The sequence below is a fragment of the Gorilla gorilla genome, chromosome 7 (genome assembly GCF_029281585.2).
Source record: "Gorilla gorilla gorilla isolate KB3781 chromosome 7, NHGRI_mGorGor1-v2.1_pri, whole genome shotgun sequence".
Lineage (NCBI taxonomy): Eukaryota > Metazoa > Chordata > Mammalia > Primates > Hominidae > Gorilla > Gorilla gorilla.
The window spans coordinates 142,208,861-142,235,883 of NC_073231.2; the positions used below are offsets into that span (position 1 = coordinate 142,208,861).

General features: G+C 36.9%; 1 long non-coding RNA gene across 1 annotated transcript; it reads right to left on the reverse strand.

The window, feature by feature from the left end:
* Positions 1-1,003: 1,003 nt before the first annotated feature.
* On the reverse strand, positions 1,004-27,023 carry LOC129524007 (uncharacterized). The gene is made up of 3 exons (XR_008667663.2): positions 26,129-27,023; positions 5,600-5,718; positions 1,004-1,975 (listed from the first exon to the last, which is right to left on the reverse strand). It is a non-coding gene; the product is annotated as an uncharacterized lncRNA (long non-coding RNA).

Genomic DNA, 27,023 nt, shown 5'->3' on the forward strand with positions numbered 1-27,023 from the left:
GCATAGTATACTCTTTAAAATAAATTCAATCAGCAGTGTATGGTGATTTCTTTCGTATAGCTAAAATCAATGGAGCTAGAAAAATGGTATATTTTGGGTGGCTTCTCTCTTTATTATACTTGATAACCCCTTCACAGAATTTTTGGTTCCCATCCTGGAAACTTTCAGCTATGATGGTTTGGAGGCCTTAGCTCACAAGGGGAAAAATGTTTCTAACAGGAGATACAAAAACAATCTCAATGAATTGAAAGTTTAGACCTATCTCTGATTATTTGGGGATCTTTGTGTTACTGGACTAATAGGGAAAAATGGGTGTTAGGATGCTGACTGGAGTAGTTGATCCCAATAATAAAGAGGAAACTGGGTAGCTGCTACACAATGGAGACAAGAAGGTTATATCTGGAATCTACAGAATATTCTTGGATTCTCTTAATATTTCCATTGCCAATAGTAGAAGGTAATGGAAAATCGCAAGAACCAAAATAAGGCAAGACCAAAAATCATTCAGGCCTTTCAGAAATAAAGTTTTGAATCATTCTACTAATGAAGAACTTTGACCATCTGAATTCCTGGCTAAGGGTGGTGGGAATATGGAATGAGTACTGGAAAAAAGAAAGCTATCAACTATGACCTCAGAGGCAACTGCAAAAACAATAACTACAAGCAATTTGCACACTTTCTCCTTGACTGTATGTATGTATATATATACACAAACACACATACATATACATATTTTACATATATAATATGTAGAAATATATATAATATATTATATATATTTTATTATATATTTATTATATATATTTATGTATATTTTATATATTATATATAACAATATATAAATATTATATATATTTCTACATATTAACTATTGTTTATATTTCTACATGTTAAATATTTTCTCTTTTTCCCCCTGTAATTTTATACAAATTGTACTAGTCCATTTCCCACCCCTATAAAGAACAGCGTGAGACTGGGTAATTTATGAAGGAAAGAGGTTTAATCGACTCACAGTTCCTCATGGCTCTGAAGGCCTCATGAAACTTGCAATCATGGTGGAAGGCGAAGGGGAAGCAGGTACCTTCTTCACAAGGCAACAGGAGAGAGAGAGAGAGAGAGAGCCCAGGGGAAATTGCCACTTTTAAACCATCAGATCCCATGAGAACTCCCTCATATCATGAGAACATCATGGAGGAAAACAACCCTCATGATTTAACCACCCCTCACCAGGTCCCTCCCTTGACACATGGGGATTACAATTCGAGATAAGATTTGGGTGGGGACACAGCAGCAACCATATCACAAGTTTTCTACAGGTTAAATTTCACATTATTATTTAATACCAGAATATTTATTGGCACTGTGATTAATTCTGAGAAGTAGATAATATAGACAGCAATTAATACAATGACTGTCTGGAATATGTGTTTTCTCATTTGGGGGAGAATGTGTGAGCCTGGACACTTCTATAGAGGTTAGCTGCCTCTTGTAAAGTAAAAACATTGATTTTTTTTTAAATAGAAAGCATGTGTAGAACAGTACTCATGGATGCTGAGTCAACCAAAGGATGGACTCTGAGGTTTATTAATTTACTGATTCTCAGTTCCATACTCCCTCTGCTTCTCCTTGTTTGTGATATCGGAAGTAGACTCTGCAGACTGTATTTTTTCTTGCGTGCCATAGCAGGTTCTAGGGGGACACTTCAGGGCAAGGAAAGGGAGAGCATGTGTTCGAGTCTTCTGTGTAGTGGCAAGGGGATCTAATGCAGGGATCCCGACAGCCTTTGTCATGGTGGTAGGCTGCTCTTGAGATTAGCTGAGGGGTGTCCAGGTCATTTCTTCATTACCACATTGGCAGGAATTCTTGGACCAACACACTATCTCATTTCTTGTCCCCACACCAGTGGGCAATGTGTTTCTGTGGCAGCTGTGCCTCTTGTCGTAGGGCTGAATCTCAGTCTTGCATTTCCCTAGGGCTGAAGGAAAAAGAACCAAGGAAGAACGTTAGAAACTCTCAGTATTATATTTAGTAACCCCTTTATTGTCTCTCAGCTCCAAACCAACTGTGCTTTGCCTTGCTTGTGATCCTGGAACCAGATTCCAAAGACAGCATTTCTCCCTTGCCGTTGCAGACGCTAGAGGGAAACTACAGGACTAGAAGAGGAAGAAAATGTTTCTGTTCTCAATAGTTATGAATTCCTCACACCTTAGAATTTTATTTTTCCTTTTTTTATAGTTAAGTGTGATTAGGAGCTCAATGTGTGTGCCTTTCCCACAATATTCCCAATATTTGTATGTTGAAGTTTGAATCCCCTGTGTGACTGTATTTGGGGTAAGGAATAATTAAGGTTAAATGAGATCATAGGGTGGTACTCTGATCCTTCTAATGGAATATGATTCGTTTCATCATAAGAAGAGACACCAGAGAGCTCCCCTCCAGCCCCTCCACACTCCACCATGCACATACACACCACGAAAAGACCATGGGCAGGGACAGAGGCAGCTGTCTGTAAGCCAAGAAGAGAGCCCTCACCAGAAACTGGATCTGCCAGAATCTTGACCTTGAACCTCTAGCCTCCAGGCTGTAAAAATATATGTATATTTCTGTTGTTAAAGCCACCTAGCCTATGGTATTTTGTTATGCAGCTAGAGAAAACTAATACAAATACCTTTGATCTAACTAAAAGTATTTTTGTTAAATTTTTGTCTGTTAAAATTGCACATGCAGTTTCTATCTTCTGAGTGGATATTGGCAGATACAGGCAAAGGTAGTCGTGGGAAGGATGGAGAGTCAATTTATCTGTGTGTTCTCTTTTTTTTGGGTGGGCTGGTAGGGGTAGTCTGAGTCTTGCTCTCTGTCATTCAGGCTGAAGTGCAGAGGCACCATCTCAGCTCATTGCAACCTCCATCTCCCAGGTTCAAGTGATCCTCCCACCTCAGCCTCCCAAGTAGCTAGGATTACAAGTGTACGCCACCACACCCAGCTAACTTTTGTATTTTTAGATGGGGTTTCACCACGTTGGCCAGGCTGGTCTTGAACTCCTGACCTCAAGTGATCCAACTGCCTCAGCCTCCCAAAGTGCTGGGATAACAGGCATGAGCCACTGTGCTTGGCCTGTGTGTTCTCTTTTATGTTTTTCATTGGTCAAGTTCTTAACACTTGAGGATTAGTTCATGGGAAGTTATATCTCCACATGTCTTTGAAGTATCTCCTATTTCCTACAGAAACCTTTGGGTAAGCAATATTACTCAGACCTAGTATTGATGGGAATAATTAGAATCCTAGTTGTTATATCAGAGCTGTGCCTTTGTATCAGCTGGGATGAGTCACATTTACATTGGGTTGCCTCAATGTTGACTAATCTAGTCCCTGCAGAACTGGTCACCATGGTAGTGGTGGGGGCTTAACAAGAGTCCAAAGAGGACCTTGGGCAGGAGAAGCCAAGGAGATAAACTCTGATTTGGATGAAGGGAATAAAGATATGTGACATAGTGTATCTGAAGCTTTCAGGAAAAAGTGAAAATATTAATACATTTTTCTTCCCATGGTTCACTCTCTCTTGCAACATTTGGTCAGCTATCCCTGTCTGTATGCTTTCTCTCTTTCTTCCTTCCATTGTTGCTAGTACTGTGATATCACATTTTTTTTCCTAGTGAGGTAATCTCGATCTGCTTGAAAGACTATCTAAAATTACGATGGGAAGCCAATATATACAAACTTAAAAGTAGGATGCATGGACCAGATTTGTTCTAGGATTTAACATTTTGTCTTCTTTTATTTACTACCACCCTAAGAAAATAAAATTCTGAGCCTGTCTGTTCAAGGTTGAGATGTTAATCTTGTAGAATAACCCCAACATTCAGGCAGCCTGACTTGATTCTCATCAGGGCAAAGGAGGCTTCTGTTTCATCCAACTCTCCAGAGCTACAGACACCAAATAAAAATATAGGGGTGAGTCCAGAGGTAATAATAATTATGAAAAAACAGAATCATGTGTATGTCTCTTCTGACTTTAACAACAAGGAATTGGAGATTAAAACTCCTAACAAAATAGCTTTAAAAAATAGATATAACAAAGACATACTGTCCCTATGCACAGTGCTAGGGACACCAACATGATGAGATATAGTTCATTTTCTTTGTGCTCAAGAAAGTGATAAACACTGTATACATCAGAATAAAATACATTATTAGAAAAGCATAAAAAGGGATATAATAGCATTTTGTGGAAATGCAGATGCAGAATATATCATCTGTTGTAGACAATTGCTATTTTTTTTGCCTACCCAGTCTCCGTTTTCTCTTCTGGTGATATCGCTCCGATTTCCTTTTGAAAACTCATACTCCCTTCATTCTCAATCCACATGTGTTCATTGCCCTTATCCAAGCTCCTGTGTGGTTATGTGATCCAAGTTGAGCCAATGAGAGTTCATAATAAGATTTGTCTGAGCTTCGGAAAAGAGAAACACTCTCTTTTTCTCCTCTCTCCTTTTTTCTTTTTCTTTTTGTTTTTGTTTTACTTCTTGTAGTGAAGAAAGTTCTAAGGACTACTGAAACTGCTGATAACCAGTTTTTTCACCATATGGAAAGATCCTATCTATACAATGTGGCTTCTACATTGGCAAGACAAGGACCTAGTTGGAGAAAGAGAAACAGAGACCATGTCTTTGCAGCCCCTTAGATCTAGCCATGACTGAAGTTATATTTAACTTGGAAATCCTCAGTTGTGTGAGCTAACAGTGACACTTTTTTGTTTATTCCAATTTCTGTTTGGTGTATTTGTAACATTTCAATAAAAATACTATAATCAATATATAATTCAAACAATAAAACCATTATCTTTAATTCTACCTGTGTATCAGAGTTAGCTGGAAAATAAAATAGTAATGATAATTATTATAATAAAATACACATATCTGGATCTTATTCATGCAGACTGACTCTGCAGTTCCAATGTGCAACACACTTTCTCTCAGTCTCATGCCTAAGCTTCAACATGTCTTGTGTATTTCTTTTCTCTCCGTTGTTCTTCTGCCTTCAGTATAAGAACAGGTACATGATAGCCTTTGGGAGAGATTAGACATCTGGAACAGAGCTAAGTCAGCCTGGTTATCTCAGTTGAGACTTTAGACATTTGAGAAAGACCAACCAAGATAAGAAAAGCTGCCTACTTAACCTGCAGCTAACCAAAGATGGATGAGTAAGTTCTGCCAAGCCCAACTTAGATCTATCAAACCACCATGCTAACCCATACATTTTTAAGCAAAAATAAATAACTATTATTTCAAGCCAGTAGGTTCTGGGGTATTTTGTTATGCAGCAATAGCTAACTGATACACTCAAACACATTTCCACAACTTGCATAAGTTATATATCTCAGACTCATACCCTAGTTCTATGGTACCAGAGCCAATGAGCTTTTCCAACTTACTATTACCTTGGTTCTTCCCTGCTGAGCCTTTTATTCATGAATTTTTAAGGACATAATCTTTCTGTGAAGTATAGAACTCTGAGGTTTATTTTCTTTTTCAATGGAGATTATCTAATTTCCTTTCAAAGTCTCTTCTTAACCTCATCAGCACTTGTCATCTGTGCTTACCATATCAAGTGGTTCTGCATTACTTGTGCAATTCCACTATGCAGGCCAGAGATGAGCATCCCTGAAATAAATATGCTGCCAAGAGAGTTTATCTGTCAAGAGAGGTTTGCTCCAAGTTTCTGAAATACAAAGAGACATCCTGATTTAAAAACAACAGATATGCTACATGGGTATGCTTAGGAAACTCTTGGTTGACTCAGAGAGCTATTTATGCCATATACTATTTTTTTGTAACTATTTATAATTTAGAGGGAAAATTGGGAGGAAGGGAAAGGATTTAAAAGTTTTTGAGCTCTTCTATTGAACCAAAATATGTACATGAACTATTTTATTGTCACAAAACCTTATGAAATATGAAGTATGTATTATTCATACATCCTAAAGTTAAAAAAAATTTAGTTTAGTAGAAGTTAAATATTGTATTAGCGTTCTCCAGACAAACATAACCAACAGGAGATAGATGATAGACAAATAGATAGATAGATAGATAGATAGATAGATAGATAGATAGATAGATAGAGATAATTTAATTTATAATGGCTCACACAATTATGTAGGCTGAGAAGTCCCACAGTGTGCCTCCTATAAGGTGGGGAACCAGGAAAGCTAGTAGCATGGCTTAGTCTAAGTCTGAAGGCCTGAAAACCAGGTAATGTAACTTTCAGTTAGAAGCCAGAGGCCTGCGAACCCAGAGGGCCATTGGTGCACATCCCAGAGTCCAAAGACTGGAGAACTTGAAGTACATCTGCTGTCTAAGGGCAGGAGAAGATAGATTTCCCAGCTCCAGAAAAGAGAGCAAATTTACCTTTCTGCCCTTTTGATCTATCCAGGCCTCCAATGGATTGGTTGATGCCTGCCCATATTAGATAAAGGTGAATCTCCCTCAGTCCACTGATTGAAGTCCCAATCTTTTCCAGCAACTCCTTTCCAGACATACCCTGAAATAATGTTTGCCCAGCTGTCTGGGTATCTCTTAGTCTAGTCAAATTGACAACTACAATTAATCATCATAAATATCATATAAAATACTCAGCTTGTACATAAATAAAGCTGGGATTTGAAGCACAGCCCTTCACATTGCATGGAAGTATAAAATCCAAATTTGGTATGATTAAGACTAACAGAACAAGTAACTCACACTTCTAACTAGTTTTATAACCTTCAAACAAGCTGAGGTAGCCATTTATTTTTTATTTTTATTTTTTATTTTACTTTAAGTTCTGGGATACATGTGCTGAATGTGCAGGTTTGTTACATAGGATATAACCATTTTTCTCATCTGTTAAGTGAAGAAGGAACTGGCCCAATTTATTTTAGGCTCAAAACTGCTTTATCCAATACTGTCAACAATAACTTTAAAAGAGATATATTCACAGTCCCCAGGGATGCAAATTCAAATTTCATATAATTTATTTTCATTTTAAAAAACTATAAAATTTAATCCTCTTTACTTTTTCCTATGATATTTCATCACCCACCATTGTTTGAAACAAAGTGGAATAGTTGTTCAGCATTTCCAGAACAGATGTAATCAGAAGGAAAAAAGCTAGTACTGAGGCACCACAACTCTCTACAAACACGTTTTTTATCTGGAATGTGATCCATGTGTCCCTGAAGGGTGGGGATTACCTGATATCTACTAAAAGGCAAGCAACTAATCTTAAAGGTGATTTTCAGAAATCTTTGTTCTGGTATAGTGAAATATTTTCTCAGGCTTTATCATTACTTAATATTGCAAAATGTCATTGTGTATGAGAAGAAATTACAAAATCCCTTGTATTCATTCTTAGCTAGATGCCCATCGATTATTTTTCATTATTTAATCAGTGGCTTTCCTGCTTGACTTTCTATACGCTTTGCACTGCATTTGGAGAATGGACTTCAACATTTAGATTTAGACCGAAGTCTCCCCTTACCCAAGGCTGTGACGTTGGGCAAACTGTTTCCTATCTAGTGGTGTAGTGCTAGTAATAAGGCCTACTGAAAGGTGTTGCAGCCAAAGAGGTAAATAAACATAAAAGGCTTGGCATACAGCAGATCGTACATGCTCAACTGAGTCTGCTCGATTGCTCATTTTTGGGAGAGAGAGTCAAGTGAAAGTGAGTTTAGATCCAAATTACATCTTCTACTTCCTATGGCAAACTCAGCAACTCATTTCTCTGTTTTGATATAATGTCTTCATTTGCAAGATGGGTTGTTAAATTCTCTACAGTTATTCTGAGAATTAGAAACCATACATATACATACTGAGTTTTAGAACTTGGATGGCCCAAAGGATGTGATGAAATTAAAAAAAAAAAGGTACCTCTTATAATTAGATCCTCTAGTGTAGCAATACCTTCATTTCTGAGTCTTGAGGCTAAAAACCTAGATTTTCCTACAGAGAAACTTCACTGGAATCAGTGCAGCATTCACTTTTGAATATTACAACAAAGCAGCACATAGGGCTGACTTCATTGCACTAGCCTTCAAAACAATTAGGCATAATGGTAAATCAGGGTAAACTACATTTCTGAATTTATCTACAGTGTAATGAATAACATCTGCATCTGCAGGGGAACAATTTACAGTGTTTTGCGAAACACAACACGGTAGTGATTAGATTCTCTTCCATCCCTTATGTAATATTTCTTTATTATTTGGTAAATCTTTCTTTTTTAGAGTCATGCCGGCAGTAGTAGGAGCCTTTGCTGTCCTACTGTCTAAGTACTTCGTTTCATAAAGGAAGACTCTTAGGAGTAGAGCACTATGTTACCGACCCGAGGTTTCCCAGGTAGAATGGAGCAAAATTGGGCCCAGAATGTGGGAAGTATGGCTGATTAACATCCCTCTCATTATATCATACACTTCAGTGAAAACTGGACTCTCAAGTTTGGAGGGGATCTAAAAACATATCTCGTGCTTTCCTCTTTTCAGTTCATGAATCTTCTCTGGATTACCAACAAAAGTGGCCATTAAGCCTTTTCTTGACTATCTTCAGTGAGCCAAAATGTACTACCTCTGGGAGCTAGACTTCCAGTATTAACAGAAAATGAACGTGTATTGGTAACAGAACTTTATCAGAAACAGAAACAAATAAATCTGGGCTCCTCAGAATTCCAGAATCCACTTCAGATGTTCAGACTCCTAACCGTTGTTATATAAAGATTTGATAAGGAAGCCTAAAGGCAAATAGTTTTAGTAAAGCAACACTTTTACATTAGTGAAAGCCATGAAAAGTTTTATTAAAAAATTGAAAACCCAAACACATAAATGTATATTAAATTTAAACTAAAGATTTTTTTTTTATTTTAGTTTAAGCATATTAAAATGCCTTTGGTAGAGTTTGGTTTGCTATTTGAATTATTAGGTTCATCATATTTCAATTAGAGTAATTTAGAATCTAATATATACCTGGCACTCTGCTATTGGCTTTATAAATGGCATCTCATTTACAATATTTATCTCTTCCAAAAATGGAAAAAAAAAGTCACTTTTTAATCGTCCTCGTATCTGGGATGATGTGAACCAGTGGTCTCAAACTTGAGCATGCATCAGAATCACTGGGAGAATTGTTAAAACAGATTGCTGGGCACCACTCCCAGAGTTTCTGTTTCAGTGGGATGTGGGTGGAGTCAGGGAATTTGCATTTCTAGTAAGTTCCCAGGTGATGCTGATGCTTTTGGTCCAGAGTCCCAAGTTTCAAAACTGCCACTGTAAGCCATAAGCTTTCAATACAAAAAAGAGTAATAAAAGTTCATCTAATTCAGTTTACCAGCTAGGTAATGTTGAGCAAATTAATTTTGCAGAAGCTCACTTTTATTATTTTGCAAAATAAAAATAATATTTCAGTTTGAAATTGTTTTTGATGATTACCATAGAGAAATGTCATTTTTAAGACAACTATTATTATTATTTTTTTGCTTTCCTTCTCCTCTTCTGAAATCAGAAATTACATGTGTATGCCATTGAACACAGATGATGTAAAGACTTTTTTGTTAATATCTTAACGGTGTGAAGCACTGGGAAAAACAAGTACTTAGAATCAGATTTAGGTTCAAAAACTGTTTCTAGCTTTATTACTTTGGCTGCATTAAATACCGTCTATTAGCTGCAATAACCCTCATCCCCCACCCACGAATTAGGGATAATTTGGCACTTCTGCTAACTTCAGCTAAAAGAGCCTTTCCACCTGAATGCCTGAGAGGCATCTCAAGCTCAATGGAAACTAACCTCATTACCTTCCTCCTAAAGTCTTGATTTTAGTAGGTTGCAACAAAATACATCCAGATATTTAATCGAGAAATTTTGAGGTGACAATTGGTTCTTCTACCTCAGCCATATTTATCCAGTTGAACATTTGCAATTTCCTTCTAAATGTTTCTCAAACAATTCACATTCTTTTCAAGTCTTTGTTCAGCTATTGACCATCTCTCACTGAGTCCATTGCAAGAGCCACTGAAGTTGAGAGTTGTCATTGTCTGAGACAATCCAACACATAAATCCCTCTTTTGTGTTTAGAAAATCCTCCTATTCTTAACCAGTAAGCTCCAGGTAAGCTCTTTCCCATCTTGCCTTACTGATGGGTCCCAGGATCTACTAATTAGGTGCTCCCAACTTGATCAGAAGCTAGGAACACCAAGAAGCAAGAACCCTGCCAGACTGATTCCGGTGATGAAAGTAGTAGCAGTGGTCTCAAACATTTCCTAGAGGAATGGTTATCTGTGGTTCTAGTGGAAGATTCTATGCTCAGTATCTAAGATGGTACAGAACCCAGTTCTGCCATGACAGTGATGAAATCTCTGTGTTTTCCTGGGATTGATGGGGCTCCAAGGATATGAGATTCTCAGTTTTAAATCTAGAGACAGTCATGGCAAACTAGGATAGAGTCTGGAGGTATATGGGTACTTTGTTCCTGACTGCTGACACTCAAGCCTAAGTCTCTGAACCTTCCAGAAATGTATTAGATACTTTAGGATCCTTTAATAAGTATATTTTCTGCTTACATTTACCAAATAGTTCATTGTTTGCAATTAAGAATGTGGACCAGTGTCACTTCCTACTTTGACCCCGACCTTCAGATAAAGTTCTTTCTGTATGCTTCTGTCAGAACAGTCTCTATAGCACCCACAATTGTCCAGGTGGGCCCTAAATCCAAGAGATAACCACCCCTCACTTACTGACTCGCACCCACATCTCACAGCATTGCCCTGGTGGAGATGTGCAGATGCAGCTTGCCTTTCCAGCTTCATCTCTCATGAGCAGGGACTATCCTTCCATTGTGTGAGTCTTGTCTTGTTGATTGAGTCTTTGAAGGATTTTCTATTAAAGGGTGGAAGTTGTTGCAAGCAGATGTTTTTTGCATGAGTTGATTTATAGATTTTTTTTCTTGAATTGTACCAGTTATGCTTGGATGCGTATTAAACTTTGAAAAATTTATAGCACAGCAATTTTAAAAGCAGGATTTCTTATTTTTACACCTGGACTCCCACTCCTTGCAGCACAGCAAGGATTTGTGGTATCATAGCAACAAATAAATAAATAATTATCTAAAACAATGCTTGTTCATACTTAGGATTTTTAAAAGTAGGTTCATTTAGCAGCTCATTCCTTAGGAGTGTATTCCTCTGCTGAAGACACACAATGGAAGGAAAAAAAAAAGGAAAGAATAAAGCCTGTTTGAAAACAGGAAAACTTGAGATTTTTAAATAAGTAAAGACAAAGGAATAATGATCCCTGGGTTCCAAATGATTCTTCAATTATAAAACATGCCACTGGCTTTGAAAACTGCAGCTGAGGGTTATTGTGCCACAGTTATACCTCAGGGTTTTGAGTGCTTTGATATCATTATCATTTGAAACATGGTGACTTTGTATTCACACATACAGTGCATAAATTTCTAAGTTCAGGCTACACAAATTAACAAATAGAAACATTTTTGGAAACAACAGGTTTTCCTTTGTGATTTGATCCCCAAGTTAATGGGTTTGCTTTGTGGCTTCTTGGTTATCAATTGGCTAATCAATACATTACTTGCTAACTAGATGATCATGTTATATCTCTGTTGTACGTGCTTAGAGAGTTTGTGACAAGTTGAAAAATTGTTGATCAGAATCATTTTTCTTTAGAGAAGCCTATGGTTATTCTTATATAAAGTGCAGTATTATGGAAGAAAACTATATTTTAAAGTCAAATAGAATCTGATTCAATTGTAGATTAATGACCCAGAGGGGGTATGTCTTTAGATAACTTCTTTAGTTTCTATGAGTTTATTTTTTCCATCTGTAGCTTGTTGATTATGAGGAAGATTCATAAAGCTATCCATTTTAGGTTAAGTTTGCACAGTGGTATAGAACCTAGTATGCATGCAATAACTATTTTTCCCACACCCTGAGAGGTAAGGAATGAGTCAATGACTAAGAGATTTTATTGAGCAGCTATTATTTCCATTTGATTTCTTTGTTCATCTCTTTATTCAATCATCTGATGTAATCAATTGGTTACAGAGTCCAAAGATGAGTAAATGCCAAAAGGAGAACACAGTCCAATGGAAGAATCAGACAATTACAATGTTTTGGGATAAGGTGTGTAATGTGCTAGTAGAGCATGATATGAGACTGCTTAGGTCCCTCAAGAAGCCAAATAACTCAATGGTCAAGGGCCAGTTAAATGTAGTTTTTGGAAAAAGAGGAGAGAAGAGAAGTGAGAGAATGGAAGTTTGCAAAAGAAGAGAACCTTGTACCCAGCCAGGACAAGTGGCATGAATGTGTAAGGAGGCCAAAAGAAAGTGTAAATGAGAGAGAATTGAGAAGAAACAAGATGAAAGAGACGGTTTAGAAAAGTTTAATATACATTAAATGTATAATGTATATTATAATGTGAGACTCTTATAACTAATGCTTTCTGGTTTTGGCCCAGGACCCTTATTTTCTTTCAGGAACAATTACCCATTTCTTTAGAAAACATTTTCTCATAGAGTTTCCATATGTGGTCTAAATGAGAGCTGATATTTTCTTAATAATATTACAGTTACTATAGTTGTGATTGGTTTAGGTTGCAAGATTGCATGTTTCCTAAATTTGGCAAGTTAATACCCTTAAGAAATAGTATAGTGAGATGGTTAGGAACAAGCAATGTGGTTAGTAATACAAGCGTCCAGTTGTCAGAAATGCAAGCAAATTGTTTAACCTTTATGTCTTGATTTCCTTATTGGTCAAATGGGGAAAATAGTATCTATCTTCTAAATTTGCAGGAAAGAGACATTAAATGAATAAACACAGACAAGGACTGACCCTAACAGTGCCTATCACTGCCACCACCATCACTCAACCTCCAGAAGCCTGAGAACCAGACCATCTGTTGTCTCCATTCCTAGTAAAGCCCCCTAGCATTCCCACCAACATAAGCCACTGAAGAACTCTGAAAATGATTAAAGCTGAAGAAATAATACAAAGACTAGACTACTGCATCACCCCAAAGCCAAAGACAAAGCACCCAACTCAACTGACGTTATAAATGCATCTATGTGGGAACACATGGACACATAGAGGGAAACAACAGACACTAGGACATACTGTAGGGTGGAGCATGGAAGGAGGGAGAGGACTAGGAAAACTAGCTAATAGGTACTAGGCTTAATAACTGGGAGATGAAATAATCTGTAAAATAAACCCCTGTGACACAAATTTATCTGTATAAACCTACACATGAATCCCTGAACTGAAATAAAAGTTAAATAAAAATAAATAGACATACTCATAAGAAAAAAGCACATGTCTATAGAAACAAGTCTTTCCCTATGAAAGCTATCCCACAAAATTGGAAGAAGTGACTGTTACACAAGATCACAGATATCAACATAGGGACACAAGAAACATGAAAAAGCAAGAAAACATGATACTTCCAAAAGAACACAATAATTCTCTAGCAATAGACCTTGGAGAAGACAAAAGTCTATAAAATGCCAGAAAATGAATTCAAAATAGTGATTTTAAGGAAACTCAATGAGATACTAGAGAACATAGATTTACAGTATTTAAAAGTTCAGAAAAATAAATCATAATTTGAATGAAAAAAGAAAGAGATAGATACTATAAAAAAAGGACAAAGGAGAGATCTTACAACTGAAGAATTCAATAAAAGAAATACACCATATACTTGTGATCGCTAATATTAGGTGTCAACTTGATTGGATTGGAAGATGCCTAAGTAGCTGGTAAATTGGTTCTGGGTGTGTCTGTGAGGGTATTGCCAGAGGGACTGACACTTGAGTCAGTGAATTAGGAGAAAAAGACCCACCCTCAATGTGGGTGGGCACCATCCAACTGGCTGCCAGCATGGCCAGAAGAAAGCAGGAAGAAGGTGGGATAAGCTGGCTTGCTGAGTCTTTTGGCTTTTGTCTTTCTCCCATGCTGGATGCTTCCTTCCATTCATCCTGTCCACTCTTCCTACATCAGACTCCAGGTTCTTTGGCCTTTGGACTCTTAGACTTAAACTAGTGGTTTGCTGGGAGGCTCTCAGGCCTCCAGCCACAAACCAAAGGCTATACTGTCAGCATCCCTGCCTTTGAGGCTTTTGGACTTGGATTGAGCCACTACTGCCTTCTTTCCTCTTCAGCTTGTAGACAGCTTATTGCGGGACTTTGTCTTCTGGTTGTATGAGCCAAATGTCTCTTTTAAACTCCCTTTCATATTATATACATATGTTCTATTAGGTCTGTCCCTCTAGAGAAGCCTGACTAATGCAATGATCATCAAGAACTTCAACAACAGACTACATGAAGCAGAAGAAAGAATTTCTGAACTTCAGACTAGGCCTTTAAAAATAACCCAGTCAGACCAAAAAAAAAAAAAAAAAAAAAATGGGAAACAGTGTTTGTGATCTATAGGATACCCTTAAGCAAATAATATTTACATTTTGAGACGTCCAGAAGAAAAAGAGATGGAAAAGGGTACACAAAACATATTTAATAAAATGATAGCTGAAAACTTCCAAGTCCTGGGAGAGATATAAACATTCTCATACAGGAAGCTAAAAAAGCCTCAAATAGATTCAATCTAAAAAGATCTCTCTCCAAGGGACAATATAATTAATCTGTCCAAAGTCAAATACAAAAAGAGAATTCTAAAAACAGCAAGAAAAAAGTGTCAAATAACGTATAAGGGATTTCCCATCATAATAACAGCAAATTTCTCATCACAAACCTTACAGGCTGGGAGGGACTGGAATAATATATTCGAAAGGCTAAAAGAAAAAATAAAAAACTACAATCCATGAATACAGTATTCACAAAGCTATCCTTCATAATTGAAGGAGGAATAATATTTTTCCAGAGAAGCAAACACTAAGAGGATTCATTACCACTAGATTAGCCCCACAAGAAATGCTTAAGGAAGTCTTATATCTGGAAGCAAGGGATGACATTAACAATCATAAAAACATATAAAAGCATAAAACTCATTGGTAGAGCAGATACACAAGTGAGAATGAAAAAGAAACAAAGGGTTATCTCCATAGGAAAACACCAAACTGCAAAGATAAACAATAAAGAGAAGAAAGGAACAAAGGATATACAAAACAATCCGAGAAAGATTAGCAAAAGAGCAACAGTAACTCTTTACCTATCAATAACAACCTTGAATTTAAATAGTTTAAATTCTCCAATTAAAACATGTAGACTGGCTGAATGGATTTTAAAGAAAGAAAACAGGACCTAGCTATATGCTGCCTATAAGAAACTCACGTCACCTGTTAAGATAACATAGACTGAAAATGAATAGATACAAAAAGATATTCCACACAAATGGAAATGAAAAGCACGCAGGAGGAGCTATATAAGACAAAATAAACTTTAAGTGAAAAAATAAAAAAAGAGACCAAAAAGGTCTTTATATAACGATAAAGGAATAAATTCAGCAGGGGTATATAACAATTGTAATTATAGATAGGTAGATAGATAAGTAGGTAGATGGATAGATAGATAGATAGATTGGTCTAACACTGGAACACCCAGATTTATAAAGCAAATATTATTAGAACTAAAGTGAATAAATAGAGCCCAATAAAATAACAGTTTGAGGCTTAAGTACCCCACTCACAGCATTGGACAAAACATCTAGAAAGAAAAATCAACAAAGAAACATTGGGCTTAAACTGTACTATAGACAAAATGGACCTAACAGATATCTACAGAATATTTCATCCATAACGCATATACACATTCTGCAAAATACACATTCTTCTCATCAGCACATGGAACATTATCTAGGACAGACTATATGTTAGGCCACAAAACAAGTCTCAACAAATTCAAAAATCTCAAAATCATATCAAGCGTCTTCTCAGGCCACACGAGAATAAAATTAAAAATCAATAACAGGAGGAATTTTGAAACCTGTACTAATACATAAAAATTAAACAATGTGTTCCAGAATCACCAATGGGTCTATAAATAAATTCAGAAGAAAATTAAAAAAAAATTCTAGAAACAAATAAAAATGGAAACACAACATACCAAAACTTATGAGATACAGCAAAAGCAGTAATGAAAGTTTTAACAATAAATGCCTATATCCAAAAAGGAGAAAGATTTCAAATAAAAAACCTAACATTGTAGCTAAATGAATTAGGAAAGCAGGAACAAGCCAAAATTAAGATAATAGAAGGAAAGAATAATAAAGATCAGAAGAAAACTAAACCGGAAAGAGACAAAATTAGCAATATATAAATATCAACAAAACAAAAAGTTATTTTTTGAAAAGATAAACAAAATCAACAAACCTTTAGCTAGACTATGAAAAAAAAGTCATAAATAAATAAAAAAGTACACATTAGAACTGATAATACAGAAATACAAAGGATCATTAGAGAATATTGTGAATGTTGGTGTGTTAATTATACAGCAACAAACTGGAAAACCCAGAAGAAATAGATAAATTCCTGGGCACATATAACCCACCAAGATTGAGCCAGCAAGAAATAGAAAAGCTAAATAGACCAATGATGTATAACAAGATTGAATCAATAATAAAGTCCCCCAACAAAGAAAACCTCAGAATCCGATGGCTGTACTGGTGGATTCTATCAAACTTTTATAGGGGAACTAATACCATTTTTTTTTTCTCAAGTGATAATAAAAAATTGAAGGGAAAGAAATTATTTCTTTGAGACCATTCAATGAACACATTCTGTGAGGCCAGCATTACTCTGAAACCAAAACCAGACAAGGATGCAACAAGAAGTAAAACTACAGGCCAATGTCTCAAATAAGCTTAGATGCAAAAGTCCTTAAAATACCAGCAAAGCAAATATGTTCCACCAGAACATAAAAATATAATGAACCAGGATCAAGTGAGATTTATTCCAGGGTTGTAAGAATGGCTCAACATATGCAAGTCAATAAATGCAATATACCACATGAACAGAGTGAAAGACAAATATATATATATATATATATATATATATATATATATATATATATGATCATCTCAATAGACACAGAAAAAGCATTTAGTAAAATTCAACACCCCTTCATGATAAAATCTCTCAATAAATTAGTACTAGTAAGAATATATGTAAACAATAAATGCAATATATGACAAATCCACAGCTCACATTATATTGAATGGGGAAAAGCAAAAAGATTTTTCTCTAAGATCTAACGAGACAGGAATGTCCATTTCACCACTTTTATTCCACATAGTACTGGAAGTCCTAGCCAGAGCAAGGAGGGAAGAGAAAGAAACAAAGGGCATCCGAATTGAAAAAAAAAAAAAAAAGTAATTGTTTTTCTTCGTAGATGATATGGTCGTATGAAAATAAAAACCTAAAGACCTCCAAAAAGTGTCTTAGAACTGGTAAGCAAATTTAGTCAAGTTGCAGGATATGAAATCAACATACAAAAATCAGTAGCATTTCTGTATGCAAATAATAAACTAGCTGAAAAAGAAATTTTAAATATAAGCCCATTTATGACAGCTACAAAAATATACCTGGGAAAAAATTTAACCAAGGAGATGAAATATCTCTATAATAAAACTACAAAATGCTGGTGAAATAAATTGTAAAGAATACACAAAAAAATAGAAAGCCATCCCATGAGTTGGAAGAATTTCTATTGTGAAAGTTGCCATATTACCCAAAGCAATGTACAGATTTATTTCTATCTTTAACAAATTACCAATGCCATTCTTCACAGAAATAGAAAAAAAAATCTCAAAATGCATACATAACTACAAAAGACCTGAATAGTTAAAGTAATCCAGAGTAGAAAGATAAAAGCTGAAGGCATCATACCATCTGACTTCAAAATATACTACAAAGATATAGTAACCAAAGCAGCATGATATTGGGGTAAAAACAGAAACATAGAGCAATGGAGCAAAACAGAGAACACAGAAATAAATCTGTGTATATATAGTCTACTGATTTTTCATAAACAAGCCAGTAAATATATACTGGGGAAAGAATAACCTCTTCAGTGGTCCTGGGATTAGTGGATATCCCTATGCAGAAAAATGAAACTACATCCCTTTTCTTGTCATATACAAAAACCAACTTATGACAAATTAAAGACTTAAATGAAAGACCTAAAACTACAAAACTATTGGAAGAAAAATCCAAAAAATCCTTCAAAACATTGGTCTAGACAAAGATATTATTGGGCAAGATTTAAAAGCACAGGCAACAGAAATAGAAATAGACAAGTGGAACTGTATCAAACTAAAATGATTCTGTATAGCAAAAGAAACAATAAATAGAATGAAGAGACAACCTGTAGAATGGAAGAGAATATCTGAAACTATTCATTCAACGAGGAACTAATATCCACAATATACAATGAACTCAACCCAACAGTAACAAAACAAATAATTCAATTAAAAAACAGTCTGGGTGCAGTGGCTCATGTCTATAATCCTAGCACTTTGGAATGCCGAGGCGGGTAGATCACTTGAGGTCAGGAATTTGAGACCAGCTTGTCCAGCATGGTGAAAACCTGTCTATACTAAAAATGCAAAAACTAGCCGGGTGTGGTGGCAGGCACTTGTAATCCCAGCTTCTCGGAGGCTGAGACAGGAGAATCCCTTGAACTTGGTGGGTAGAGTTTGCAGTGCGCTGAGATTGCACCACTGCACTCCAGCCTGGGAGACAGAGCAAGACTCCATCTAAAAAAACAAAATTGAAAAAATGATTTAAATAGACATTTCTTAAAAGAAAAGATAAAAATGTCCAACAGGCATATGAACAAATACTCATTATGGCTAATCATCAGGAAAACAAAAATCAAAACCACAGTGAGATGTTATCTCACAGCTGAGTGAGGTGGTTCACACCTATAATCCCAGGAATTTGGGAGGCGGAGGCAGGAGGATTGCTTAAGGCCAGGATTTGAGATCAACTTTGACAACATAGTGAGACGCTTATCTCTGCAAAATAAAATATTAAATAATTAGCCAGTTGTAGTGGTGCTCACTTGTAGTCCCAGCTACTCAGGAGGCTGGACTGAAAGGATTGCTTTTGAGCCCAAGATTTTGAAGTTACGGTAAACTATGATCATGCCATTGCACTCCATCTTGGGAGACAGAGCAAGACCTTGTCGCAAAAAAATAAAAATAAAAAGACAGGAAGAAAATTAAAAGATATCTCACCCCAGTTAGAATGGCTACTATCATAAAACAGAAAAGAACAAATTCTGCAGAGGATGCAGAGATTAAAAATTTCATACATTGATACACTGATAGTGGGATTATACATTAGTACAGCATTTATGGAAAACACTTTAAAGCTTTCTCAAAAATTAAAAATAGAACTACCATATAATCCAGCAATCCCACAATCCCACTACCGAGCCTTTATCCAAAGGAAACAAAATAGTATATTCAATAGATGTATGTACCCCCATGTTTATTGCACCATTATTCACAAGAGTAAAGATATGAAATCAACCTAAATGTCCATCAACAGGTGAATGGATAAAGAAATGTTATATGTACACACAGTGAATACTATTCAGCCATTTAAAAAACAAAACACTGTTATTCATGGCAACATAGATAAACCTAGAGGACGCTGTGTTAAGTTAAATAAGTCAGGCACAGAAAGATAAACAGCACATGTTTTCACTTATACGTGGGAGCCAAAAATAGTTGAGGTCATGGAAGTATACAGCAAAATTGTGGTCATTAGAGGGGAGGAGAGGGAGACATTGGTTAATGAACAATTACAGATAGAAGAACTAATTTCTGATGTTCAATAGCACTGTAGCATGGATATCGTTAACAATGATTCATTGTACATTTAAAAAATATTAGAATAGAAGATTTTGAATGTTCCCAATACAAATAAAAGATAAACATTTGAGGTGATGGATATGCTATTTACCCTGATTTGATCATTACACATTGCACACATGTATCAGAACTTCACTCTGAATCCCATAAATATGTACAAGTATTATGTGTCAACTAAAAAGAAAAAGAAGAAAATAAGTAAACATAGGTTAAAAAATGTAAAACAGTGCCAAGCACTTACATAATGCTATATAAGTTTGCTATTATTTCCTGGAATGTTTGTTACTGTAAAAAAGGGAAAAGGTAAACAAATCCTTCTCTCTGTTCCTAGAGATACAGTCCAGGTGTTGCTGGAGATCTGGTCTACTTTTCATGAGAAGGAAGCAAGTCTTTACTAAGACAGACCACAGGATGAACAGAGAAAGTATTCGAACTACTCGATAGATAGAAGTAGAGTCGAAAGTTATCTAGCCTCCTTTTCTCACCCCTAAGATTCCTGGACCACACTATTTTCCATTATTTGATGTCTAATTATTCAATAATTATTTTTGTTTAGTGAGCTACTCAATAGTCCTTACAATAAATACCCTTAATTTTTTTGACTAAGGGAGATTTATTTAAAGAAATAAAGTGTGATACCCAATGTGGTGCTAATACAGACGGTGTTACACAGATAATGAAGAGGAGATGGAGTTACATCACTGAGCATATGGCATAATCACAATCATGATTTAGAAAATTTACTCTGGAAGCAGGGAGGCAGAAAGGCAAGACAAAAAGCTACTGCAGGGGTCAGTGAGATGTGGGGCGAGGGTCTGACCTGCAACCATGAGAGGAGGCCAGAAAGGCAGGGACATGTTGTAGGTAGAGCTGATGAAATACGACAAATATTTGGAAGATGTTTGGGAGAATTTAGTAGAAATCCATCATTTATGAATGTTCTAAATCATGTGAACCCCTTTCCATGTTTTGGTAGGACACTATGTTAATGGAAACTCATGCATATCTGAGCTATGTTCTTGATTTTCAGGTTTTCTTGAAGTGATCAGGGAACTATGAAACACAAAGACCGAGTTCTAATATGTACAAGTTTCAGTTAATATAATGTTATGGAAAGTAAGAACTGCCTGTGTACATGTGCATACTGCATTCCTAAATTTCATGCTACTAGTGTGCAGGTATGAGATGTTGGTTGTTCCAGCTTGATCTTCTCTAGGAGTCTTTGATTTGGAAATAAGCTTTTTGAAAATATAGATTAAGCATAGGGCATTGATTCTTTTGACACAGTAGCATATCTAATATACTGCAGAGGGTCTCTAGAATTAGAGGTAGTGCATAGCATTGCTCAATTTTCTACTAGAGCAGAGAAATTCTCTATTGGGGGTTTAGCAAAAATAGTACCCTTACAATACCAGATTGTGGGGGGGCATTGTTTCTCAAAGCCCTGGTTATATATATATATATTCATAAGTCCATCCTAGATATTCTGTGAACTACCAAATATTCCTTAGCAGCATGTATCACAGGTGCAGGGACAGGAAGGAACAGTCTGCCCCAGATTCAGGAAATAAGCAGATACAATATTTAAAGAGAATTTAAAATCAATAATGAAATTAACCAAAAGTTAGTCTTGTTTTTATTATCATCACATGTCATCAATTCCAAACAATCTCAGTGTTAAAATACTCCTCCTCCCTGGAAAAAGTATTCCCTACAGACATCCCCCGACCCTGTTATGTTAGTGTCCCTTAATAAATTCCTTCCATATAAAATTGCTAGAGTACATTCTGTTACCTGTAGCTTAGAACTTTGGCCAATAGAGAGGAAGAGGTGTTAACAAGTCTTAGTTGTCAAGTCTAAGCAGCAGGAAAAGAGATTATGACATTAGCTAGTTGGGTGAAACTGGTTTGGAAGAATGATTATGAGTAGTTTTAGACAATTACGTTTAAGGTAATTGTGACCTATGCAGAGAAATAAATGAAAATTAGGAGAAAGAACAATGCTGAACCATTGCTATGAAAATGCAGTAGTAGATTAATCATTTTACCAGTGTTGCAGTTGTAATGCAAATGTGCTTAATACATGCTGGACGTTGTACTACTGGTATCTTTATACTTTGACATATTTATATTAAATACATATTTAATCAAATATCAATATTTATTACATGATATAGGTGTACTTTTAATTCCTTTCGTTAATGTTTTCTTGTGTTTCTCACTTTTTCCCTATTTAGGAAAACTGAAGGAATAGAAAGAGATTGAGAATCCTTGCACAAGACTACTTAGCAAGAACAGGCTAATGCCAGATTTTAAGCAAGGTCTGATTGACTCTAAAACCTATGCCTATAGGGAGACAGACTGTGGACAAGATTTCTAAGCAAATGTTGGGTATTGAAATAAGGTGGGAAAATGTGAAATATAATAGCAAACTAGGCTGTAAGTATTGACTTAAGAAGATATAGATGAAGAAGGTAAGTTTGGAAGAGTGAAGGTCACCCCTCTTTGAAGTAAGATTCATTCCTTTATTCAACATTTACTGAAAAATATGCCAATCTAATGCCAGTCCCTGGAGTTGTGGAGGTGACAAACTATAGTTCTGCTCTTAGGAAGACCATGGTCTATGGGTGGACACAGACTCTCAGAGAGAACCCATTACAATGCTTCAGTGAGTGTTATGAAAGTACAAGTTCCCAAGGGCTACAAGAACCTCAGAGGAGGGCTAGCTCCAGGCTTTCTGCAGGATGCTCTCAAGGAGTCTTATTGGCCAGGAAGAATTAGCCCTCCCAGAAGCTTGAGAAGCACTGATGCTCAAGGATCATGACCAAAGGCATGGAAGGAGAAGGTAGCAGAGGGTGGGCAATGGGAACAGAAAGCTACTTGGTGTTCCTGGACCATTAAATGCAAAACCACAGATACTCAGGAAAATTAATGCTTGAAACAAAGGAAGCTTTGGTTCTATTTTATACTGGCTATTTTGGAGCTAAGTGATGAGAACACATGGACACATAGAGGGGAACAACACACACTGGGGCCTATTGGAGGGTGGAGGGTGAGAAGAAGGAGAGGATCAGGAAAAATAACTAATGGATACTAGGCAGCATACCTTGGTGATGAAACAGTCTGTACAATAAACCGCCATGACACAAGTTTACCTATATAACAAATCTGCTCATGTACCCCTGAACTTAAATAAAAGTTAAATTAAAAAAAAAAGCAAGGAAGGGAAACTACTGTTTATGGAAAACCTATTGTACACCTGCCAGAAACAACTTCCCCAGTCTGGTTTAAGTAATAAGAACAGTTGACACTTTCTGAGCACTTAGTATTTCCAATTTTGTATTGAGACTTTTCCTGTGTTGCATTAGCATTATATCAGTGTATTGTCTTAACCCAGAATATTTCTGAGGTATAATCTGCAGTGGCTGAATTTTATTCCATTGAATTAATGGATGTTTGCTAGTATAACAACTATTTATTAAGTGCTTATCACATGCCAAGTACCATTCTAAGTAATTCATGTAAATTTGCTTCCTTAATATTCATAAAAATGCATATGATCTAGGCTTTCCATCATTCTCCTTTTACAGATGAGGAGGCTTTGACACAGAAGTTAAGTCACTTGCCTGTGTCACTTGGCTAAACATTGTCTGAGCCTTCTTTCAGGGCGAGGAATGTGGCTGAGAATCTGATCTCTTTACCTCAGCTCTCAGCCTTACGTGAGCTCCTTTTACTCCCCTGGAACAAGTGGCCTACACCTACCTGTATCCATAACTTCCATGGTGTCTTAGCCTGATTTTGTGTTGCTAGAAAGATTAGTACTGACTAATTATAAATAAGAGAGGTTTATTTTGCTCACGGTCCTGCAGGTTGTACAAGAAGCATGGCACTGCCATCTGCTTCTGGTGAGGGCCTCAGGTTTCTATTACTCAATGCCAGAGAGCAAACAGGAGCAGCTGTGTGAAGAGATTATATGGCAAGGGAGAGGAAGTGAGAGAGGAGAAGAAGGAGGTACCTTTTGAACAACCAGTCATTGCAAGAACTAAGAGTGCAAACTCACTCCTGTGAGAATAGCACCAAGCCACTCATGAGGGATCCACTCCCATGATCCAAACATCTCCCACCGGATCCTCCCTCCAACACTGGGCGGCAAGGGGCTGATTTCAATATAATCGAATTTGATAGGGCCAAACAAACCATATTCAAACCACAACACACACTGTGAGCTCATGCGTTCAGGGGCTCAGTGTTTCTATGGAACTCCTGGTACCCAGCTCCAGGCCTAACACAAAGTAAGTATTCAATAGGAGTTTGCATAAAGATTGCCATGATAAAAAATCACCATACCAAAAATGCACATCTGAAAGTGACTCCACAAGTTGCTGAGCCCCACAATATGATGAAAGAGTCCTTTTGCACCCCTTGGTAAAGAATGCCTGCACTTTTGTGGCTCAGAGTAATAGAAAGTCCCAGGGAAACTTTATGAACTTCACTTGTAGAATCATTCTCAATTTGGAATTCACTCCCTTTTTTGCTTCTATATTTAGTCCTCTGCTTTTGGCTGCAGAAACTTGATAAAACTCATTTTCAAGTGGCCCTCCAGTCCAGCTTTGTTTTTAGCTCTTTATTTTCCTCTTTAACAATGTAAACATGAATGTTTTCTCTTTTAATACTAACCGCAACCATTTGAGACTATTTTTATACTTGAGGATACTGAAGCATAAAATGTATAATTAATTTGCTCAAAGCCTCACAGCTATTGGTATGTGGCAATGGAAAGTATAGAATTCCACTCAAAAGATCAGCATTTTACCAGGGATAAAACATATATTAATGACCTCAGAACCACCTGGGCATTTGTTGAAATGCACCAGTGGTGAGTCCACTCCAGATGTGCTAACTTTGGTTTTCAGTATCTTTGGCTTTGAGGTCTGGAAATTACATTTTTAGCAAGCTCTTTCAATGGTTCTCATGCGTCCTAAAATTGGTAAGGATTTCTTTGATCAAGTCGCTGAAATGACATCTAGGAACTCTGACTCTCCCTTATTGACCATAACATGTAATTTTCCTCCTTTTATTCCTTAGATCAAATTATGTGCCTCTCAAATCCTAAAGTGCAAGATAATGTGTCTGGATATCTGTTAAACTACAGATTCTGATGCAGGAGGTCTCCAGTGGGACACGAGCTCCCAGGAAGTGGTTCACTCTGGCAGACCCAGGTGCTGCTCAGATCCCCCTTCAAGAAAAGACTCACTACCCATTGCTGAAGAATGTGGCCACCTGGTAGCCACCAGCATTAGCTTCATCAAAGTCCACCTCAACTCCAAATGAAGTTGTAGCACTCCCATTCAGTGAGGGAGCATGGTGTTGGGACAAGGGTCTGGCTATTTCTAATCACAGTAAGATTCCAGGGTGCAGAATCCTTTTTCCGTGGACTCCCATTGGGTTGGCAGAGATTTTGCTGTATGTGCTGTGAAGGTCTCGCCGACCTTCTCAGCCCCTCTCTTTTTCTTGCATAGGTGTTACTCTTTTTTCACTCTGAAATTTATGTTTGCACTTGCCTTCTGGAGAACCTAGAAGGCACATCTATCACCCAAACTTTGAGTAACAAGGAGCCTACATCTTGGTTTCCAAACTTTGAAGCAGCCAAAGGCAGTTGTTCCATCCCTAGTGGACTGATCTTATCTCTGAAATCAGGGAACAGACTAAGATGAGCTTAAAACAGAGAAAAGGAGGAGGCCTGATTCATCACTCTTCTTAACTGTCATGGTTTATTTGGACCCAGCGCTGACCTAGGTTTGTTCCCTGATTCCTGAAAGCTAACCTCTTTTCTGCCCTTTGCAGGGGATTCATATAAGCAATGACAGTTTTTTACAAATAAAATCTCACCACAAAATAAATAATCACAATAGATTTATATAAAGCAGTTTGGGCTAAAGTTGGGGATGGGCACAGAGCTGAGCCTGCTGTCCACCTCCAATCATGAAGTTTGTCCTCAGGGCCTTAGGCTCAGTGTGTGCCATTTGAAAAACAATTCTTTTCCCATGCTGGCTCTCAGTATAACAGGCTGGAATAATTTTTTCACAGCTTCCTAATAGATACCTTACTTGAAAATGCTATTTAAGTCAAAACCACCAGTTTCCTCTCAATGAATTAAAAGGTAATGCAGTTTTAATTTTAAGTCCAATTATATCTTTTGAGATGAACGGTACAGGGCTAATCCCTGCTTAGGGCCAAAAGGGAGTGATAAATCATTTACTTACATGATCAGATTGCTTCCATGCTCCTCTGGGCCGCTCAGAAAACAGGAATGAGTCATTAATACCAGCCTCTTCGGTGAAAAATGAAATGGAAGGGAAAGTCATGGTAGATGTTGCCTGTATCAGTCAGGATATTTAAGTTATACTGTGATTAAATAAAATGTCAGTGAATTATGCCAGCACCACCGTTATTCTTATTCATGCCTCATGTCAATCCAGCTCATTGAGAGATCCTGCCTCCTGCAGTTATTCAAGTACCCACTGACACAGACTCCAATTTGATACACACTTGGAGGTCATGGCCATGAAGGGAGGCAGATGTGGTGAATATGGTAGAAAGCTTCCATTGATAATTTATAGGTCTCTACCAGTCACGTGGAGAAGACAAACTTTCAGAGGTAGGAAAGAGCAATCTAATACTGTATTCCTAGAGAGAGAACTGGAAAAATACATCAAATAAAAATCACCAATGGTTCCAATGGCTATTGCACTGTCTTTTAGCCTCCGCACATGATTTCCAAGTAAGGATGAGGCTGAGAGCAGAAGTAACATGTATTACTAAGCATCAAGTTTGGGTAGGCACTTTGAGATATAAAACCCTCAACGTTTTGGGATAGGTAAAATTTCCTATTTTACATCTTCTATGGCCCAGAGAAGTACAAGGCTTTTCCTAAGATGAAAGAGCTAGTACATGAAATCAGGATCCTCATCCAGAAATGTCTGACCCCGAAGCCCACATTTGTTTCACTATTCAATGCTGCATACTGCATATGGAGATGTTCACCCTACATTGAATAAATCACAGTCCTTGAGGCTGGAGTGCCGTGAAATTGAACCTAGAGAGAAAGGGAAAAAGGGAATAATCAGGCATAATGAATTTAAAATTTTTTTCCAAAGA